The sequence below is a fragment of the Pan paniscus genome, chromosome 8 (genome assembly GCF_029289425.2).
Source record: "Pan paniscus chromosome 8, NHGRI_mPanPan1-v2.0_pri, whole genome shotgun sequence".
NCBI lineage: Eukaryota > Metazoa > Chordata > Mammalia > Primates > Hominidae > Pan > Pan paniscus.
Window position 1 is genome coordinate 39,461,996 of NC_073257.2, and position 21,655 is coordinate 39,483,650.

A 21,655-nucleotide genomic window follows, 5' to 3' on the forward strand; every position below is an offset into this window, starting at 1 on the left:
TTCTCCCAGGTTCATGCCATTCTCCTGCCTCAGCCTCCCAAGCAGCTGGCACTATAGGTGCCTGCCACCACACCTGGATAATTATTTGTATTTTTAGTAGAGATAGGGTTTCACCATGTTAGCCAGGATGGTCTCGATCTCCTGACCTTGTGATCCATCCACCTCCGCCTTCCAAAATGCAGGGGAATTACAGGTGTGAGCCACCACGCCCAGCCTGGTTTGACCTTCTATCCAGACCACTAAAACTTTCTCCCTATCAGCAATAAGGCTTTTCACTTTCTGTTTTTTGTTTTTTGTTTTTTTTTTGAGATGGAGTCTTGCTCTGTCACTCAGGCTGGAGTGCAATGGAGTGATCTCGGCTCACTGCAAACTCTGCCTGCTGGGTTCAAGCAATTCTCCTGCCTCAGCTTCCCAAGTAGCTGGGACTACAGGCATAAGCCACCATGCCCAGGTGTTTTTTGTATTTTTAGTAGAGACAGGGTTTTGCCATGCTGGCCAGGCTGGTCTTGAATTCCTGTCCCTTGTGATTCCACCCACCTCAGCCTCCCAAAGTGCTGGGATTACAGGCGTGAGCCACCGCACCCGGCCAGCTTTTCTCTTTCTTATGACTCATGTGTTCAGTGGACTAGCCCTTTTAATGTCCTTCAAGAACTTTTCCTTTGCATTCACAACTTAGCTAATGTTTGCAGCAAGAGGCTTAACATTTGGCCTATCTCAGCTTTTGACTTGCCTTCCTTGCTAAGCTCCCATTAGTAGTTTTTTATTTTAAATGAGAAACACGCAATTCTTTCACTTGAACACTTAGAGGCCAACATAGGGTTATGAATTGGCCCAATTTCAATATTGTTGCATCTCAGGCAATAGGGAGGCCCAAAGAGAGGGAGAGACAGAAGGAATGGTCAGTTGGTGGTACAGTCAGAACATACAACAATTACTAAGTTCACCATCTCACATGAGTGCAGTTTGTGGTGCCCCAAAACGATTACAGTAATAACATCGAATATCACCATAACAGATACAGTAATAATAAAAAGGTTTGAAATATTTTAAGAATTACCAAAATATGACAGAGACATGCAAAGTAAGCACATGCCCTTAGAAAAACGGCACCAACACTTGCTCGATGCAAGGTTGCCAGAAACCTTCAATTTGTAAAAGCGCAGTAAAGCAAAGCACAATAAAGAGAAGCATGCCTGTAAATAATTCACACAATTATAAAATAAAATTTAAATTTAAAAAGGAATTACCCCCAAAGTAAAGGTAAATTAATCAAATGAGCCTAACTGTGCATCCAATTAGTGACCTAAACCAGAGAGAAACCACTCTACAAGTGGCTTCAAAGCACAGTAATTCGATTGTACATTCTTAATAGGATTTACCATTAGAATAAAAGTAATTAAAAGAGGGGAAGGAAAAACTGAAATTGTTTTTAGTCTCTTTATTGCTGGTGTTAGTACTGAAATTATTACCGATACTGTTATTTGCATAGGGTGGGATATAGCAAATCATTAATTATGTCATTGAGAACTGAAATTTGGGGCATGGTTCAAAATAGATTTTGACATAAGAAAATCCAGGTTAAGAAAGAATCCTTTAGTTCTAGATTTAAACTAAAAGCACCAGTTTAGCCGGGCGCGGTGGCGCACGCCTGTAATCCCAGCACTTTGGGAGGCCAAGGCGGGCGGATCAGGAGCTCAGGAGATCGAGACCATCCTGGCTAACACGGTGAAACCCCATCTCTACTAAAAATACAAAAAATTAGCCGGGCGCAGTGGCAGGCGCCTGTAGTCCCAGCTACTCGGGAGGCTGAGGCAGGAGAATGGCGTGAACCTGGGAGACGGAGCTTGCAGTGAGCCGAGATCGCGCCACTGCACTCCAACCTAGGTGACAGAGCGAGATTCTGTCTCAAAAAAAAAAAAAAAGCACCAGTTTAAACCTAAAATGTATTTATCACATCATAATATCCCAGCTCTGTCCAATGAAAAGATCTAAGAATAAAGACTGTCTAGCAGCCATGGAGCACCACCTATAATCTGTATAGTGATGCACCTAAAACAGGCTGTGTATCAAAAGGTACCTGGTTACAATTTGGTGACCATAGTTAATAATAACATATTGTATACTTGAAAATTGCTGAGAGTAAATTTTAAGGTTCTCACCACAAAAAGAAACTTTGTGAGGCAATGTATGTTAATTAGCTTAACTTAGACATTCCACAATGTATGCACATTTCAAAAAATATTGTACACCATAAATATACACAATTTTTATATGTCAATTTTAATAAATAAACAACAAAACAAAAAAGCCACCGAGGAATTTTCTAGGGTCATGTCAAAAGGACTCAATGTAAGGATCAATGAGGATCATAACTGCAATGGAATGAAACACACAAAATGTTTACATTTAAGACTTCCTAACAATATTAAAAAGTTAAAAACAAACCAAAAAGTCACTAGCGACTTTTGTAGGATGCTATGGATCACCTCATTTTTTTCTTGGATGAGGAAGGGAGGTCAGCATTAATATTAAGTACGAAATGCATATATTAAAATTTTAAAATTTTCAGTGTACAATTCAATGTGCTTTGATAAATGGGTACAGTAGTATAACCACCATGATAAAGAACATTTCCCTCATAACTCCCTCCCCATCCTCCGGACCCTGGAAACCACTGACTTCCTTTCTGTCACAACAGTTTTGCCTTTTCTAGAGTTTCATATAAATAGAATTGAAAGCTACAGTCTTCTGTATCTGGCTTCTTCCACTTAGCAGAATGCCCTTAAGATTCATCCTTCTTACCGCTAAGTAGTATTCTATTGTATGGATGTATCATAATTTGTTTCTCCATTTATCAGCTGATGGACATTTGGGTTGTTTCCAGTTCTGGGCTACTATGAATATTTGAGTAGAAGGTCTTGTGTGGAGGTATGTTTTCATTTCTTTTGGGTAATACCTAAAGATACAACTGCTGAGTCACATGGTAAGTTAAGTGTATATTTAACATTGTAAGAAACTACCAGTTGGGCATGGGGGCTCATGACTGTAATCTCAGCATTTTGGGAGGTCATGGCGAGAGGACTGCTTAAGCTCAGGAGTTCGAGACCAGCCTGAGCAACATAGTGACACCCTGTCTCTACAAAAATAAAAACTCAGATAGGCCTGGTGGCTTATGCCTGTGGTCCCAGCTACTTGGGAGCTTGAGGTGGGAGGATCAGTTGGGCCAGGGAGGTTGAGGCTGCAATGAGCTGTGATTGCACCACTACACTCCAAGCCTGAGCAACAGAACAAGACCCTGTCTCCTTTAAAAAAAAACAAAAAACAAAAAACAAAAAACTACCAAACGATTTTACAAAGAAACAGAAACAACATTATTTGGCATTCTCACTAGAAACTTATGAAAATTCTAGTGCTCCACATCCTTGCCAACACTTGGTATGGTCAGTCTTTTTAATTTTAAATATTCTAGTAGGTATATAGTGGTATCTCATTATGGTTTTAATTTCCATTTTGCTATCAAATCATAATGTTTTCAAGTGCTTGTGCAGCATCCATTTCTTCATTGATAAAATGTTCAAATATTTTGCCCATTTTTTTAATTTTAAAGACAGTGTCTTTCTCTGTACCCAAGGCTGGAATGCAGTGGCACGATCATAGTTCACTGCAGCCTTGATCTCCTAGGTTCAACTGATCCTCCCACCTCAGCCTCCTGAGTTGCTGGGACTGATAACAGTCTAATAACCCCACTTAGATAACAAAACAAGGGTCCCATGTGCATTTTTTAAAGTTTTCTACCATTTTGTTTCCATGTCTTTAACTCTCCTCCCATTCCTTCTAGAAATGTCACATCTGTCACACCATATTTGTCTTTTATAGCTTTTAACTTATCTCTAATCCAAACCTATACCCAAATTTCTCCAACTTCCAAAAAAAAAAACAAAAAACAAAACATGTGGCTGGGCATGGTGGTTCACATCTGTAATCCCAGCAGTTTGGGAGGCCCAGGCAGGTGGATGGCTTAAGGTCAGGAGTTCAAGACCAGCCTGGCTAGCATGGTGAAACCCCATCTCTACTAGAAATACAAAAATTAGCCAGGAGTGGTCGCAGGCACCTGTAATCCCAGCTACTCGGGAGGCTGAGGCATAAGAATCACTTGGACCCAGGAGGCGGAGCTTGCAGTGAGCCGAGATAGTGCCACTGCACTCCAGCCTGGGCAACAAAGCGAGACTCTGTCTCAAAGGAAAAAAAAACCTCTTTACGTATGTTTTATTTTATTCCATATGATCTAAGATCTAATCAAAGATTGTTCATAGCTGTTAACAGTCATATTTCTATTTCATATCCTTAAATACAGAACACACTCCCAATCCTGACCCTTTTCTCCTTTCAAAACATAGAAATTATTTTTTAAATCCAGGTATCTTGTAAAAAAAATCCTACAACCTGGATTCATCTGATTGTTTCCTCATGATTAGATTCAGATTGAACATTGTGTCAAGAATACTATATATTAATAGCTGATGCTGTGAACTTCCCCTTACAAATAATGGAACATCTAAAATAACGTTGCACAGCTATTTCCAGAGTTTTCTTCCCATCATTTTCTTCCAAGCTGCCAACACCAATTCTGCAAACGCTGATGAAGCTAATTTATTGATTTTACCAGAAGATGTCAAAAAAATGTTTTACAACAAAAACTTGGCTTCTATCCTATCCTCAAATGGTCCTTAAATGGTTTGTTGTTCAAAAGGTTAAGGGTGCAATAATCCAGTTAAGCCACAAGGAAAAACAACCAAATTCACATAAGCACAAACAATGACAAATATGCCATGACCGCTGACTGGCTGATGACTTTTTAAGGACATGATTACTTGTAAAATGTTTCCCAATTTCAGAGATACTAAGTAGGGGAGGGGCAGTTACTAGAATTCATGAAATACAGTATATAAGAAACACTTCTCAATTTAACGGCCTTTTAAAAAATAAAGTATGTTGGCCGGGCGCAGTGGCTCACTCCTGTAATCCCAGCACTTTGGGAGGCCAAGGCGGGTGGATCACGAGGTCAGGAGATCAAGACCATCCTGGCTAACACAGTGAAACCCTGTCTCTATTAAAAAATACAAAAAAATTAGCTGGGAATGGTGGCAGGCGCCTGTAGTCCCAACTACCTGGGAGGCTGAGGCAGAAGAATGGCGTGAACCCAGGAGGCGGAGCTTGCAGTGAACCGAGATCACATCACTGCACTCCAGCCTGGGTGACAAAGTGAGACTCCATCTCAAAAAATAAAATAAAATAAAATAAATAAATAAATAATGTATGTTAACACCAATGGAAAGGATTTTAAATCTCAGGTTTTAATACCTGTTGCAGGAATAATTTTATACACTATGAAGTACACAAAAACTAACATCTACTTTGCTGAAGGCCAACAAACGGGCTGGTTGGTTAGAGACCTGAGAAACCTTCCAGGAAGAATCCATAATCACTCTGTGGAGAGAGATGAGAGGATCAGGGAAAAAAGAGCACATGGGCCAAATGCTGGTTCATTACTGACAAATAATCTATTAAGTACAGAGTCATGGGGACTAGGGCATACATATATGCAATGCCTAGCTACCACTAAAAGGATCTAATTTTCTCCAGCAGAACGCCTATTCCAATAAAAGTGAAAACTAAAAAGAAATCCTACCAGGTTATGGCAAGTATCCAGCAAAAAAAATAAATTTTTTGCATGACAATTCAGGTTGAGACCTTTCATTATAAGCTTTAACACAGCCCCTCCCTACCACCTCCCACTTAAGCAACTACTAAGAGGTCTGGAAGCCCATTCATTCCCAGCAACATCTAGGGAAGCCTCTGCTGCCTGTGGTGTCACACAGTTGTGACTGACAGGAATGCCAGTTGGGGCATACTCTCTTCTTTAACGGGAGAGCTACACAGAACAATCAACTGCTAGCATACTTACTCAGTATACAGAATTCCAAGTTCAACTATAATGTAGAATATTTTTAAGCCTTTTCGATTCAATCTGTATCCCCAGGGTATTCCCAATAACTAGATAATTAGCCTCTGAAATTTTAAGTTTTACCACAGCTATAGCCTAAGACAATGACGCTTTCCCCAAACTAACTCTTTTACCAACCTACACCATACTACAAGGCTTACATTTCAAAAACAGTCTTAATGCAAAACCTGAAAAACCCCAGCTCTAGAAAGAACTACATTTCAACACATAATCTGTTATATACTTAAGTATTACTAATAGAAAATAGCTCTATTAGTCCAAAACATTTGCTTCCTTCCATTAACTCCTTCCATGTTAACACGTTATCTTCTCATATAATTTTAATTCTTCTTAAAAGGAATTATATAGCAAGAGCCATGATGATCAACAATATAGCTTGGGCAAATACTCTCATGTACTACTAAAAAAATACAATCAGATAATGTATATCACAATATTTATACACACACACACACACACACACACACACACTTCATTACAAGAAATTCACCCAAAAGACATAAATGGCCAAATGCAAAAAATCTGTATGTTCAAGGATGTTCATGCCACCTTTATTTACAACACCAAAAAAACTAGAAGAGATCTAAATAGCCAATGACAAATTATTAAAAAATTAATATACTGGGGCCGGGCACAGTGGCTCATGCCTGTAATCCAGCACTTTGGAAGGCCAAAGTGGGTGGATCACCTGAGGTCAGGAGTTTTGAGACCAGCCTGGCCAACATGGTGAAACCCCGGCTCTGCTAAAAAAACAAAAATTAGCCGGGCGTGGTGGTACACGCCTGTAATCCCAGCTACTCAGGAGGGTGAGGCAGGAGAATCGCTTGAACCCGGAAGGTGGAGGTTGCAGTGAGCTGAGACCACGCCACTGCACTCCAGCCTGGGCGACAGAGCGAGATTCCATCTCAAAAATACAAAAAAGAAAAAAAATTAATATACTGGAATATCATCTAGTCAATAAAAATGACAACCTCAAAAAGCACAGGCAACAAAGCAAAGTCAAATGGAATTACATAAAGCTAAAAAGCTTCTGCACAAGAAAGGAAACAATCAACAAAGTAAAACGACAACCCATAGATGGGAGAAAATATTTGCAAACTATCCATCTGACACAGGACCAATAACCAGAATATATAAGGAGCTCATACAATGCAATGGCAAAAAAACAAATAATCCAAAAGGAAAATGGCAAAAGATCTGGACAGATACTTCTCAAGACATACAACACACACACACACACACACACACACACACACACACACACACACACACAAAAGAAGACATACGAATGGCAAACAGGTATGTGAAAAAATATTCAACATCATTAATCAGAGAAACACAAATCAAAACCACAATGCAACAGACCAGGCACGGTGGCTCACGCCTGTAATCCCAGCACTTTGGGAGGCCAAGGCAGGCGGATCACCTGAGGTCAGGAGTTCGAGACCAGCCTAGGTAACATAGTGAAACCCTGTCTCTACTAAAAATACAAAAATTAAGCCGGGCACAGTAGCTCATGCCTGTAATCCCAGCACTTTGGGAGGCCGAGGCGGGCAAATCACTTGAGGTCAGGACTTCGAGAACAGCCTGGCCAACATGGTGAAATCCCATCTCTACTAAAAATACAAAAATTAGTCAGGTGTGGTGGCACTCACCTGTAATCCCAGCTACTCAAGAGGCTGTGGCACGACAATCACCTGAACCAAGAGGCAGAGGCTGCAGTGCCACTGCACTCCAATGTGGGCAACTGAGCAAGATTCTACCTCAAAAAAAAAAAAAAAAAAAACCACAATGCAATATCATCTCACCCCCAGTTAAAATGGCTTATATCAAAAAGACAGGCAATAAAAGATGCTAGAGAGGACATGGAGAAAGGGGAATACCCATACCCTGTTGGTTGAAATGTAAATTAGTACAGTCATTATGAAGAACAATATGAAGATTCCTCAAAAAACTAAAATTAGTCAGGCACAATGGCACACACCTGTAATTCCAGCAATTTGTGAGGCCCAAGTGGGAGGATCACTTGAGTTCAGGAGTTCAAGACCAGCCTGAGCAGCACAGCAAGACCTCGTCTCTACAAAAAATTTAAAAATTAGCAGGGTGTGGTGGTGCACACCTGTGGTCCCAGCTACTTGGGAGGCTAAGTTGGAAGGATCACTTAAGCCCAGAAGGTTGAGGCTGCAGTGAGCCATGATCACACCACTGCATTTCAGCCTCGGTGAAAGAGTTAGACCCTGTCTCCAAAAGAAAAAAAAAAATTATTCTTACCTAATTTTAAATACACACACACACAAATGTTCTAAAAGGAAATATATTGATACATGAGTGGTTATTTCTGAGTTGTGAGATATGGGTAATTTTTAATATTCTATTTTTCTGTATCCAACTTTTTCAACAACCATTACTTGAAGGGAAAAAAATATTTTTACTAATAATTTTTTTTTTTTTTTGGAGACTGGGTCCAGGCTAGAGTGCAGTGGCTCGATTATGGCTCACTGCAGCCTTGAAATCCTGGGCTCAAGGGATCCTCCCAAGTAGCTGGCACTACAGGCGCATGCCACCATGCCTCGCTAACTTTTTTTGCATTTTTTGTAAAGTTGGGGTCTCACCACGTTGCCCAGGCTGGTCTCGAACTCCTGAACTCAAAGAATCCTCCTGCCTCAGCCTCCTAAACTGCTAGGATTACAAGCATGAGCCACTGTGCCCAGCCTATTTTTACTGAGAATTTTAATGACATGGATAATTCTCTTGATAGTATCTTTTTTTGTTGTTTGTTTTTTGTTTTTTTGAGACACAGTCTTGCTCTGTCACCCAGGCTGCAGTGTAGTGGCGCAATCTCAGCTCACTGCAACCTCCACCTCCCAGGTTCAAGCGATTCTCCTGCCTCAGCCTCCCGAGTAGCTGGGACTACAGGCGTGCGCCACCACAACTGGCTATTTTTTGTATTTTTAGTAGAGACAGGGTTTCACCATGTTAGCCAGCCTGGTCTCGAACTCCTGACCTCAGGCAATCCACCTGCCTCAGCCTCCCAAAGTGCTGGGATTACAGACGTGAGCCACTGCGCCTGGCCTCTTGATAGTATCTTAGTGGAAACCGACAACATGTATTTGTGTAAACAGTGTGACCTAATTTTGTCTGATATAATTAGTACCTGTACAAACTAATATGCCAGACAATGAGAAGATAGGCATGTAAATAGTTGGATTATGAGTGATTTATGTTTTCATCCTTTCCCTCTTGTGACATTTTCCAAATGATCCACAATAGCCACGTAACATTTCTGTTGCAACCATCTTGCAGATACCAGGAAACTAAGAATAAGGCTAATAGTACCTCCCTACCACCCCACCAAAACTGAGGGTGAAAATGTAAAGAATGCGAATCCTTGATGATACTGAGCTGAAGAATTAACCCTAACTCTAACCCTAAATTCCTACCTTGGAATTTGTTACATGAAATAATAAATGCTCCTTACTGTTTAAGTTAACTGAGTTGTATTACTTATAGCCAAATACATCCTAAATGATTTAACTTTTATATGGGAGGAGAAAGTACTTTCATAAAAAGGGTCTTGGCTGAACCAGAAAGTAACAATTTATAATAATACCCCCTAGTTACACAGACAAAAGATCTACTAAAGTAATTCTCAAATTACTGAGGCTGTTTTCTAAACTAGTCCAGTAATTTATAGCTGGTTATGTTACTCATTAAAATGTTACCTGAGAAATCACTCTAGTTTGCCTTTCCCACAAGGCAATTATATTTTAAACTGTATTAAATATACAGTCGGCTTGGGCTGCCATTAACAAAATACCACAGACTGCATGGCTTCAACAAGAGAAATGTATTTTCTCACAGTTCTGAAGGCCAGGAAGTCCACAATCAAGGTTCCAGTAGGTTCTGGTTCTAGCAAGGGATTTCTTCCCGGCTTGCAGACAGCTACCTTCTCGCTGTGTCCTCACATGGCAGAGAGAGACCAATCTCTGTTGTCATTTCCTCTTTTATAAGTACCCTAGCTCTATGGGATCAGGGCTCCAGCCTTATGACCTCATTTAACCATATTCACCTCCTTAAAGGCCCTAGCTCCAATACAGTCACATGGTGGGGGAGACGGGTTTGAGGCTTCAACATAAGGATGGCAGGGGGACACAATTCTATTCACAATTAGAATAATCTTTAACTTCAAACATTAGGAAATGATATCTTCTTACAAATACTTGACGGCAATACTGTTAACAGTTACATATAATTAGTATTTAATTTTCTTTTTCTGGTGTTTTTGTTTTTGAAACAGAGTCTCACTCTGCTGCCCAGGCTAGAGTGCAGTGGTGCAATCCATCTCAGCTTACTGCAATTCTGCCTCCCAGTTTCAAGCGATTCACATGCCTCGGCCTCTTCAGTAGCTGGGATTACAGGTGTGTGCCACCACACCCAGCTAATTTTTGTATCTTTAGTAGAGACAGGGTTTCCTCATGTTGCCCAGGCTGGTCTCAAATTCCAGGCCTCAAGTGATCCACCTGCCTTGGCCTCCCAAAGTGCTGGGATTAGAGGCATGAGCCACCACACCCAGCTTAGTTTTCAAAGCATTTTCACATAGTAACCTAAGCAGGTATCTTGGTTTCACAGATGAAGGCACTAATGAAAGCTCACCGATACTGATCTTTACACAACTCTTAATCTTATTACTTTTTTTTTTTTTGAGACAGAGTCTTGCTCTGTCACCCAGGCTAGAGTACAGTAGCACAATCTCAGCTCACTGCAACCTCCATCTCCTGCGTTCAAGCGATTCTCCTGCCTCAGCCTCCTGAGTAGCTAGGATTACAGGTGACCGCCACCACACCCAGCTAATTTTTGTATTTTTAGTAGAGACAGGGTTTCACCATCTTGGCCAGGCTCGTCTGGAACTCCTGACCTCGTGATCCACCCACCTCGGCCTCCCGAAGTGCTGGGATTACAGGCATGAGCCACCGCACCCGGCCAACTCTTAATCTTTCACATGCACCTGAGGTATGGGAACTTCATTTTACCTAATGTTCTAAACATCAGAATCAGTTTAGGGAAAGGGAAGAGGAAGGAGCAGAGGACAGGGTTCCAAGCAGAATGAAATGAACAGTATCTGTTTAAAGGTGAGTAAGCCTACGACAGTAGACCCAATGGGGGAATATACCACAAGGCTCCAGAAATACTATAGGCCCTTGAGAGCATTTTAGGGAATGTGGATTTCATTGTAAGGCTAGTGGGGAAACACTAAAGAATTTTTAGGAAGAAAAAATATGACTAGTTTCAGGCTTTAGAATCATCACTTCAGCTGCAGTTTTATAAACTAGATTGTGGAAATCAGAAGCCACAAAAAAGGAGACAAGGATTCTGTTGCAATATGTATTCTGTGACACGTAAACAAGAAAGACATCTTTAAGTGAAATATCCCACTTAGCCTAGCAAACAATGAGGAAAAAGAAATTTGTAGTGGTTAAATAACTTGCCCAAGATAACACTGCTAGGAAGAATAGAACCACTACGTCTCCCAAAGACCACGGTCTGCCACTATGCCACACTGCCTCCATTTATAATTCTAAAAATGAACAAAGTATAATTCTAATGTGGCCTCTATGATGAACCACTCCAAGTCATCATTAACTACTCTGCATACCGCATGAATTTTAATTCACTGGGAGGGTAAAGAGCGGAGACTGAGAAAGTAAATGTTCTCAGGATAACTGAGCATGTTTTTGATCTATGAAACAATTGATGTTCTACACATAGGGTTCTATAAATGGAAGAAACAAAAATTAAACATTTAACACGTTTCTAGGTTATCCTTCACTGAAGTGACAAAACCACATCTTTAATTCATGCCCAAATAAATTTAACTAGCCAGGTATGGTGGCTGACACCTGTAATCCCAGCACTTTGGGAAGCTGAGGAAAGTGGATTGCTTGAGCTAAGGAGTTCGAGACTAGCCTGGAGAACATGGCAAAACCCCATCTCTACAAAAATATAAAAATTAGCCAGGCATGGTGGCATGAGCCTATAGTCCTAGCTACTGGGGAGGCTGAGGTGGGAGGACTGCTTGAGCCCAGGAGGTTGAGGCTGCAGTGAGCCGAGATCATGCCACTGCACTCCAGCCTGGGCGACAGAGCAGGACCCTGTCTCAAAAACAAAAATAAGGGGAAAAAAAGGTAACTTTACTAGGAAATTACTTAAGCAGGATAATGCATCTTTTAACAAACTACTAGGTAGGGTGGTAGTTAACACTGTCACAATCAGCACCACCCTTAACTGACTTGAGAAAAAGAAGTACTTCTGTTTAAAAAAAAAAAAAAAAACCATGCCAGGCTTGGTGGCTCACACCTGTAATCCCAATGCTTTGGGAGGTCAAGGTAGGAGGATTACCTGAGGCCAGGAGTTTGAGAGCAGACACAGCAACACAGCAAAACCATGTCTCTACAGAAAAAATAAAAATAAATAAATCTTTAAAGTTTGCACTTTAAAGATGGTAAAGATGGCAAAAATGGTAGCACGTGCCTGTAGTCCCAACAACTTGGAAGGCTAAGGCAAGAGAACTGCTGGAACCCAGGACTCTGGGACCACAATGAGCTATGATCACACCACTGCACTCCAGCCGGGGTGACATAGAGAGATCCTGTATCAAAAAAAACAAAAACAAAAAAAACAAATTCAAGATTCTATGAATACTAGCAAAAGTACCTTGTCCTTCCATCGATTGTATTTCCTCACTGCTGTAGTTTAGATGTTTGTCCCCTCAAACCTCATGTTGAAATATGATCCCCAATGCTGGAGGTGGATCCTAATGGGAGGTGTCTGGGTTATGGGGGAGGATCCCTCATGAATGGCTTGGGGTCCTCAGGTAAATTCTTGCTCTACTACTTCCAAAGGGCTGGTTGTTAAAAAGGGTCTAGCACCTCCCCACCTTGCTTCTTGCCAAGTGATCTCTGCAAATGTCAGCTCCCTTCCCTTCAGCTACAAGTAGAGGCAACTTGAAGCACTCATCAGAAGCAGATGTTGGCACCATGCTTCTTATACGGTCTGCAGAACCACGAGTCAAATAAATTACCCAGCCTGAAGTATTCCTTTGTAGCAACACAAACAGACTAAGACACTCACTTAAACCAGTTTACAACACAGTTTCACGGAATAGTCTTAGCTATTCATTAATCACATTTTCCAAATCAAAAATCAGGACCAGTATGACACTACCTGACAAATTACGTGTATCCTAATTTCTTAATCTATTCTGGAAGAGTATAAAAATTACAAAAATGTAAGTATCAATTAATCTCTACTGTAATCAATTGAATTTTCTATACTACTGCTATTCCAAAAAATCTGAGATGTGAACAAAGGGATATTCTGTTCACACAGAAACAAGAGACAAAAAATAATAATTTATTAATAAATTATCACATCAGATCCCAGGCAAATAGGTAATTTAATCACTTAGAAATCTAAACACCAATTAACAGGATACAAAAGCATTTTTAAAAAGGCATTCACCTCAGTATATGGGCCACACCAATACAGCTTTGGTCCATCATCAACCACTACCATTAGATTCTAGCATAGTAATTAAAATTCAGGCTGTATAACAAAGATCAAGAAACTATGTCCCTGCTCAGGCCAAATACTTCTCCCCATTTTTGCAAATAACATTTTACTAAAACATAGCCACATCCATTCCTTACATATCATCTATGGTTTTCTTACTACAATAGCAGAGTTGAGTAATTGTGTCAGACCATATGGCATGCAAAGCCTAAAATATTTACTATCTGGCCCTTTACAGGAAACACCTGCCCACTCTTGCTCTAGAAAAGTGATTCTCAACTCTAGGTGGACATCAGCACTATCTGGTGAGCTTTTATTCTTTTTATATCAACCATATATTTTATTTCATTTTTTAAATAAATTTTATTGTATATATTTAAAGCATACAACATGATGTTATAGGATTCATATAGAAAGCAAAATGGTTACTGCAGTGAAGCAAATTAACATATATATCAACCCACATAGTTACCTTTTTTTTTTTTTTGGTTTGTTTTTGTGGCAAGAACAGCTAAAAATCTATTCATTTAGCAGGAATTCCAAATATAGTACAATTTTATTAGCTACAGTCCTCTTATTAGCTACATGTTACACATTAGATCTCTAGGCTCTTTCATCCTACATACTTGCTATTTTCTTACCCCTCACCTACATTTCCCATTCCCCACCCACTTGCTCCTGGTAACCCACTCTTTTATTCACTCTGTATATTTGACTCTTTTTTTAAATTTTTTTAAAGATTCCACATATGAGATCATGCAATATTTTTCTTCCTGTGTCTGGCTTATTTCACTCAGCATACTGCCTCCAGGTTATCCATGTTGTGGCAAATGGCAGTATCTGCATTTTAAGGCTGAATAATATTCCATTATATATGCATATCACATGTTCTTTATCCATTCATCTATCAGTGGACATTCGGGTTGTTTCCACAGCTTGGCTAATGTAAATAACACTGCAATGAACATGGGAGTGCAGATATCTTTATAAGATGATTTCACTTCCTTTAGGTATATGCCCAGATAAGGAATTGCTGGGTCATACAGTACTTCTATTTTTCATTTCTTTAGCAACCTCCATACTATTTTCCATCATGGCTGTACCAATCCACACTCCCACCAACAGTGTACAAGGGGTCCATTTTCTCCACACCCTCGCCAACATTTGTTATCACTTCACTTTTTATGACAGCCACCCTAAGGGGTGTGAGGTGACGCCCACAGTGGTTTTGATCTGCATTTCCGCATGGCTAATGCTGTTGAGTACCTTTTCATATACCTGTCAGCCATCCTTATGTCTTCTTTGAAAAAACATCTGTTCAAGTCTTTTGCCCATTTTCTAATCAGATTATTTTTCTATTATTGAATTATATGAGTTCTTCATGAATTTTAGATATTAATCCCTTATCAGATAAATGGTTTGCAAATATGTTTTCCCAGACCATAGGTTGTTACATTTTGTTGATTGTTTCCTTTGTTTTGAAGAAGCTTTTCAGTTTGACGTCATTCCATTTATTTATTTTTGCTTTTATGGCCTAAGCTTTTAGTGTGGAATCCAAAAAAAAAATTCTAGCTGGACACCAGCACTATCTGGTGAGCTTTTTAAAAAATTCCAGAGCCTGAGACCCAATCTAACCCTCTCCCCCTAAAAAGATGCCAATTTCATTGGTCTGGGGAGAGGCCATTAGCTATTGATATACCAGTACAAAAATGTGTACAATTAAACAAGAAAATTCAAACTACAAAAATCAGGGTTTTACCATATAATATAAAAGATAAAGGCAAGACGTTAATATACAGACCACAGAGTACTACATAATAAATTAGAGCCACAAGAGGCTAGGCGCGGTGGCTCACGCCTGTAATCCCAGCACTTTAGGAGGCCGAGGAGGGTGGATCACAAGGTCAGGAGATCAAACCATCCTGGCCAACATGGTGAAACCTCACCTCTACTAAAAATATAAAAATTAGCCGGGCATGGTGGTGTGCACCTATAGTCCCAGCTACTCGGGAAGCTGAGGCAGGAGAACTGCTTGAACCCGGGAGGAGGAGGCTGCAGTGAACCAAGATCCAGCCACTGCGCTCCAGCCTGGGCGACAGAGCAAGACTCCATCTTAAAAAGTAAATAAATAAATAATAAATTAGAGCCACAAGTTTGGCTCTGGCTTTTGCATGAATCCACATAAAGGAAAAAAGATTATATGATTTATAGTATCCATAGGTCAAAATATCTTGGTGGGGTCCAGCATGGTGGCTTACACCTGTAATCCCAGCACTCTGGAAGGATGAGGTGGGCAGATCACCTGAGGTCAGGAGTTCAAGACCAGCCTGGCCAACACAGTGAAACCCTGTCTCCACTAAAAAATACAAAATTAGCTGGGGTGTGGTGGCATGCACCTGTAGTCCCAGATACTTGGGAGGCTGAGGCAGGAGAATCACTTGAACCTTGGAGGCGGAGGTTGTAGTGAGCTGAGATCATGCCACCACACTCCAGCCTTTATGACATAGCAAGACTCCATCTCAAAAAAAAAAAAAAATATATATATATATATATATATATATGTAGAAGCAAAGCTTTTCCTAAAACTTCCATGTGACTATAAAAGGAATGTATTGCAATTCTCCTCAGTGATGTAAATATTAATATATCACACATTCTTCCCACCTTGCAGCACCGTACCTCCTCACCCAAAAAGCAAAAATGAGAGTGGCAGGATTTTCATAGAGATAGTACCATGCTGCCTTTCTTCTTCTTCTTTGTGGTAGTGGGGCAAGGTAGGAGAGGTAGGATGGGTGGAAGAAATACCCAATTGAGTTAAAAAAAAAATAGTTCTATATACCACAAGACATTAATAAACACTAACAATAAAGCCACTCATACAAGCAGTCCCCAAGTTATGACAATTAGCTCATACAAAAGTGATTGATTCAGACCTATAACTCATTTATCTTATATTTAACCACTCATCCAGTGGTTTCTGTTGATTATGCCAAACGTGTCTAGACAAATGAACAGAATATGTCAGGACATAGCAAAAGCACAATTTCATCTTACCAGTGTTAAATTTAAAACACAGTTTCTATTTTCAAATCTGGGAAACACTGATCTGATCTTCTACAGTTTAGTGACAGCAGTTCAAGCATGTTTTTGACTAAGACTTCATCTCCTCCACCTTCCCTGGCACTTGACACTACTCACAGCTCTCCCAAACATGCCTTGCTATCTTTCTGTTCCTACTACCTATATATATCCCTTGCCTCCCAATCCCCCTTCCCCTCAACTCTTTAAATTAATGACTCGGCTAAACTCATTCTTTAGGAGAAACTTTGCCTGAGAACCCCCAAACACTACTGTTCCTTAGAATTCTCTCTAAAAGTTCCTTTCAAAAAGAGATCATTTTCAACCCACATCATATGTATTTGAAATTTATAAAGACTACACATATAAAAATACCAACAATCTGTAATGCAGAAGGTTATGACAGAACATCAAAATTAACATCAAAAGACATGCACCTCATGCCACAACAGTATATAGCCAGAGAAACTGGAATCCCTTTCCTCTCCTCTTCCCCCTTCCCTTCCCTGTTCTGCCCACGCAGCCAGCTAGCAGTCAAGCTTTATTCCTATTCTCCAACCCACTGCTCTGCCAATCAATTCAATTGTGGAGGAGTAAAAGCTGGAAAGTGTCAGAAACCAACTGTGTACTAACAGCTGAAAAAGAGGGGGTCTATAGATTCACTTCTGTGACTGCAAATTACCTTCTGTAGGCGCATTAGCTTTATGCTAGGGGAAAATAGATACCGGTTAAATAAGCCTTCTTTGGGTTCTCCTTTTCCTGCAGCCACCCATATCTCCTTCACCAAGGCTTGCTGATTCTTATCTTCCTTTTCAATCTTACTACAGCTATCTCAATTCATGAAATACTCTTTACAGCGAGACAAATGTGACAGTCCTCTAACTGGTCACTGTCCATCCAGTCTCTCCCTTCTCCAATCCATCCCGTACCAATGTAAGATGAATCTTCCCAAGCACATCCTTTGTACAAAAACTGGAAAGGCAGAAAACAAGCATACAGTTTGAGGGGAGAGGATAATAGCAGTATGGGGAGAAGAAGAAGAGACATTTTAGGTTTGACTTTTAATACAACTGTATTGACCCTTTTATAGGAACATATTACCTAAATGCTTTAAAAAAAAAAAAAAAAAGCTGCTTGACATATTCTCTTTCCATAAGCAAACTTCTGACTGCCCAAACTAAAATCAAAACCCTTTCAAAAATAACAATTATTTTTCTTCCATACAGAACATTTCCTCATTTAACTATACATACTATAGACCAATTTTCTTTTTCTTAGATTTAAGGCTTTTCAGTGATTTCTACATAGCTTATAAATAATATAGACACAAAGCAGGGCATGATGGCTCACACCTATAATCACAGCACTTTGGGAGGCTGAGGCGGGCGGATCACCTGAGGTCAGGAGTTCGAGACCAGCCTGACCAATATGATGAAACCCCATCTCTACTAAAGCTACAAATACTAGCTGGGTATGGTAGCATGTGCCTGTAATCCCAGCTACTTGGGAGGCTGAGACAGGAAAATCACTTGAACCCGGGAGGTGGAGGTTGCAGTGAACCAAGATCGTGCCACCGTACTCCATCCTGGACAACAAGAGCGAAACTCTGTCTCAAAAATAATAATAATAATATAGACATCATACCACCACATCATAATACCTAGCAGACAGTCTTCCATAGAGTAGGCAATTAACTATTTGTTGAATGAATCTTTCTCTATTTCAGTTCAACAAATCCCAATAGCCTCAAATACTCCTCTTTTTAGAAAAGAAAAATAATAAAGAGTCACAGTCTACCATGATGAGTTCAGGCACTGAAGATTTTAGAAAAAATGGACAAGCACAGTGGCTCATGCCTGTAATCCCAGCACTTTGGGAGGCCGAGGCAGGCAGAGCACCTGAGGTCAGGAGTACAATACCAGCCTGGCCAACATAGTGAAACCCTGTCTCTACAAAAAAATACAAAAAGTAGCCAGGCACGGTGGTGGGCACCTGTAATCCCAGCTACTGAAGCTGAGGCAGAGAGACTTGCTTGAACCTGGGAGGTAGAGGTTGCAGTGAGCTGAGATCACACCACTGCACTCCAGTCTGGGCGACAGAGCGAGACTCTGTCTCAAAAAAAAAAAAAAAAGATTTTAGAAAAACCATCACCAATTGCTACCATCACCTCTAGACTAGCCACCCTCCAATCTGTTCTGAACTCCTTCCAATCTGTAGTCAATCCTCCTTCCAATCTGTTCTCCACTCTAAACAAGAGTAACCTTCATAAAAAGTAAAAATTATATCATCCCATTGCTGAAAACTTTCTTTCTCTTTTCTTTTTTTTTTTTTCTTGAGGCAGAGTCTCGCTCTGTTGCCCAGGCTGGAGTGCAGTGGCGCGCTCTCAGCTTGCTGCAACCTCCGCCTCCCAGGTTCAAGTGATTCTCCTGCCTCAGCCTCCTGAGTGGCTGGGACTACAGGCAAGCACCACCATGTCTGGCTAATGTTTGTATTTTTAGTAGAGACGGGGTTTCACCATGTTGGCCAGACTGGTCTCAAATTCCTGACCTCAAGCGATGGGCCCACCTTGGCCTCCCAAAGTGCTGGGATTACAGGCAGGAGCCACTGCGCCCAGCCTTGCTTAAAACTTTCAATGCCTTCTCATCAGCCTCAGACAAAAAAAAAGATCAAAATCCTTATCTGGTACCTACCTACCTCTTCACAGATGACTCTGTTTACTCTGAAGTACACAAGTGTGTAACTTGTTCAAAATCACTCTGCCTTCACTCTCACCTTTGAGCCTGTACACATGCTGCTCTCCCCTCCACAGAGACACTGTTTTCCCTTCCCCCAAATGTTCTCGGTTAACATATATTCACCCTTCAGATCTCAACTCCAACATTACTTCTATGACACACCAAGCTAGGTGGCAGCACCTGATGTATACTTTCATGTCACATGTACCTTCCCTAGATGTAATTTATTATAGTTTGAGTTATTTGATTAATGGAGGAGGCCAACTATAAATCACTTGAGGGTAGAAACTGTATCTGATTGACAAAACAGTCTGACACATAATACGTGTAAAAAGTCGCAGAATAACTGAGTATGTGACAAGCTAATATACTCTGTCATACTAAGAAGCACAATACATATAATTATAAATATATTTCATTTTACTGTGCATTCCTTTTGGAACTCCTGTGGTTCCAACTTGGGAGCCTATACAATTTTGCCAGTTTTCTTTGGGATCTTTATGGTATTATCTGATTATTCTAAAAGAATAAGAGTTATCACCAGTTTGTCTTCCCACTATTCAAAGCAAACTCTGAGGACCAGGCATGGTGGCTCACGCCGGTAATCTTAACTCTTTGGGAGGTCAAGGTAGGCAGATCCCTTGACCCCAGGAGTTCAAGACCAGCCTGGAAAACATGGTGAAACCCTGTCCTTAACAAAAAAATAACAAAAATTAGCCAAGCGTGGTGGTGCACACCTGTAGTCCCAGCTACTTGGGAGGTGAGGTGGGAGGATTGCTTGAGCCCAGGAGGTTGAGGCTGCAGTGAGCTGAGATCGCACCACTGTACTACAGCCTGAGCAACAGAGAGAGACCCTGTCTTTAAAAAAAACAAGCAAAATTTGATTATTATTAATTTTAAGGGAAGATGGAACTGAAAAAAAATAGGCTTCTCAAACCTTTTAAAAGAGATATTATTTAACAGAGGAAAAGATAAATGCAAAGCCTTTTTTCATGGAAAACATAAAATGTATATAATAAAAGGGGGAAAATGCCAGAGAAACAACTAAAACAAAAAGTGTACCCTCTGTTTTTTGTCCTTTTCTCCCACTTCAGTTGGGTTATTCTTATTTTTTAAGATGTTGGGCCAGACCTGGTGGCTCACACCTGGGAGGCTCACATGTTGGGAGGCCAAGTCAGGAGGATTGCTACGTTGGGAGGCCGAGTCAGGAGGATTGCTTGAGCTCAGGAGTTCAAGACCAGACTGGACCACATGCCAAAACCCTGTCTCTATAAAAAAATACCCAAAAAATTAGCTGGGCACGGTGGCACACCTGTAATTCCAGCTATTTGGGAGGCTGAGGTGGGAGGATGACCTGAGCCCAGGATTTCAAGGCTGTAGTGAACAGTAATCGTGCCACTGCACTCCAGAACCTGGGCAACAGAGCAAGACCCTGTCTCAAAAAAAAAAAAAAAAAAAAGAAGAAGAAGAAGAAGATGTAAATATATTAGTACCAAAATGATACATGCCATGGATAATAACAAGAGATTTCTTCACATCTAATTTGGAACATACTCAAATTAGAAATGAATGATTGTTGTATCATTTTAAAATTAAAATTATTATTTCTCACTACTTCCTAAAAATCATTTAATTTTAACAACCGCCTATGAATCAAATAAATTCATATCAACAAATTACTAAATTTTTGGCATGAAATTTGAAGATAACAGATTTATGAAACTTTTAGCAGCAAATCAGTTTCAAAATCAGTACTAGTGAAAGATGAATTGTACAGAGCAGTAAGACCCAAATATTAAGAACCAAAATAATTAGCACAGTATGCAATATAAGAAGAGGCTTTTTTTTTTTTTTTTTGAGACGGAGTCTCGCTCTATCACCCAGGCTGGAGTGCAATGGTACCATCTCAGCTCACTGCAACCTCTGCCTCCCAGGTTCCAGTGATTCTCCTGCCTCAGTCTCCCAAGTAGCTGGGATTACAGGTATGTGCCACCACGCCCAGCTAATTTTTGTATTTTTAGTAGAGATGGGATTTCACCATGTTGGCCAGGCTGGTCTCGAACTCCTGACCTCAGGTGACCCACTCACCTTGGCCTCCCAAAGTGCTGGGATTACAAGCATGAGCCACCACGCCCGGCCAAGACTTTCTCCATAAGAAACTTTACATTTTTTATTTTAATGGCAACTACATTAGTCAGGGATGCTCAATATACATAGTAGTATACAATGATATTTAAAATTCAGACTC

The 21,655-nt window shown here is 40.4% G+C and overlaps 1 protein-coding gene across 18 annotated transcripts in view; it reads right to left on the minus strand.

Annotated features, from left to right (window-relative positions):
* Positions 1 to 21,655, minus strand: part of ABI1 (abl interactor 1) — a 111,953-nt gene that overhangs the window by 78,174 nt on the left and 12,124 nt on the right. The gene's annotated exons all lie outside the window — the stretch shown is intronic.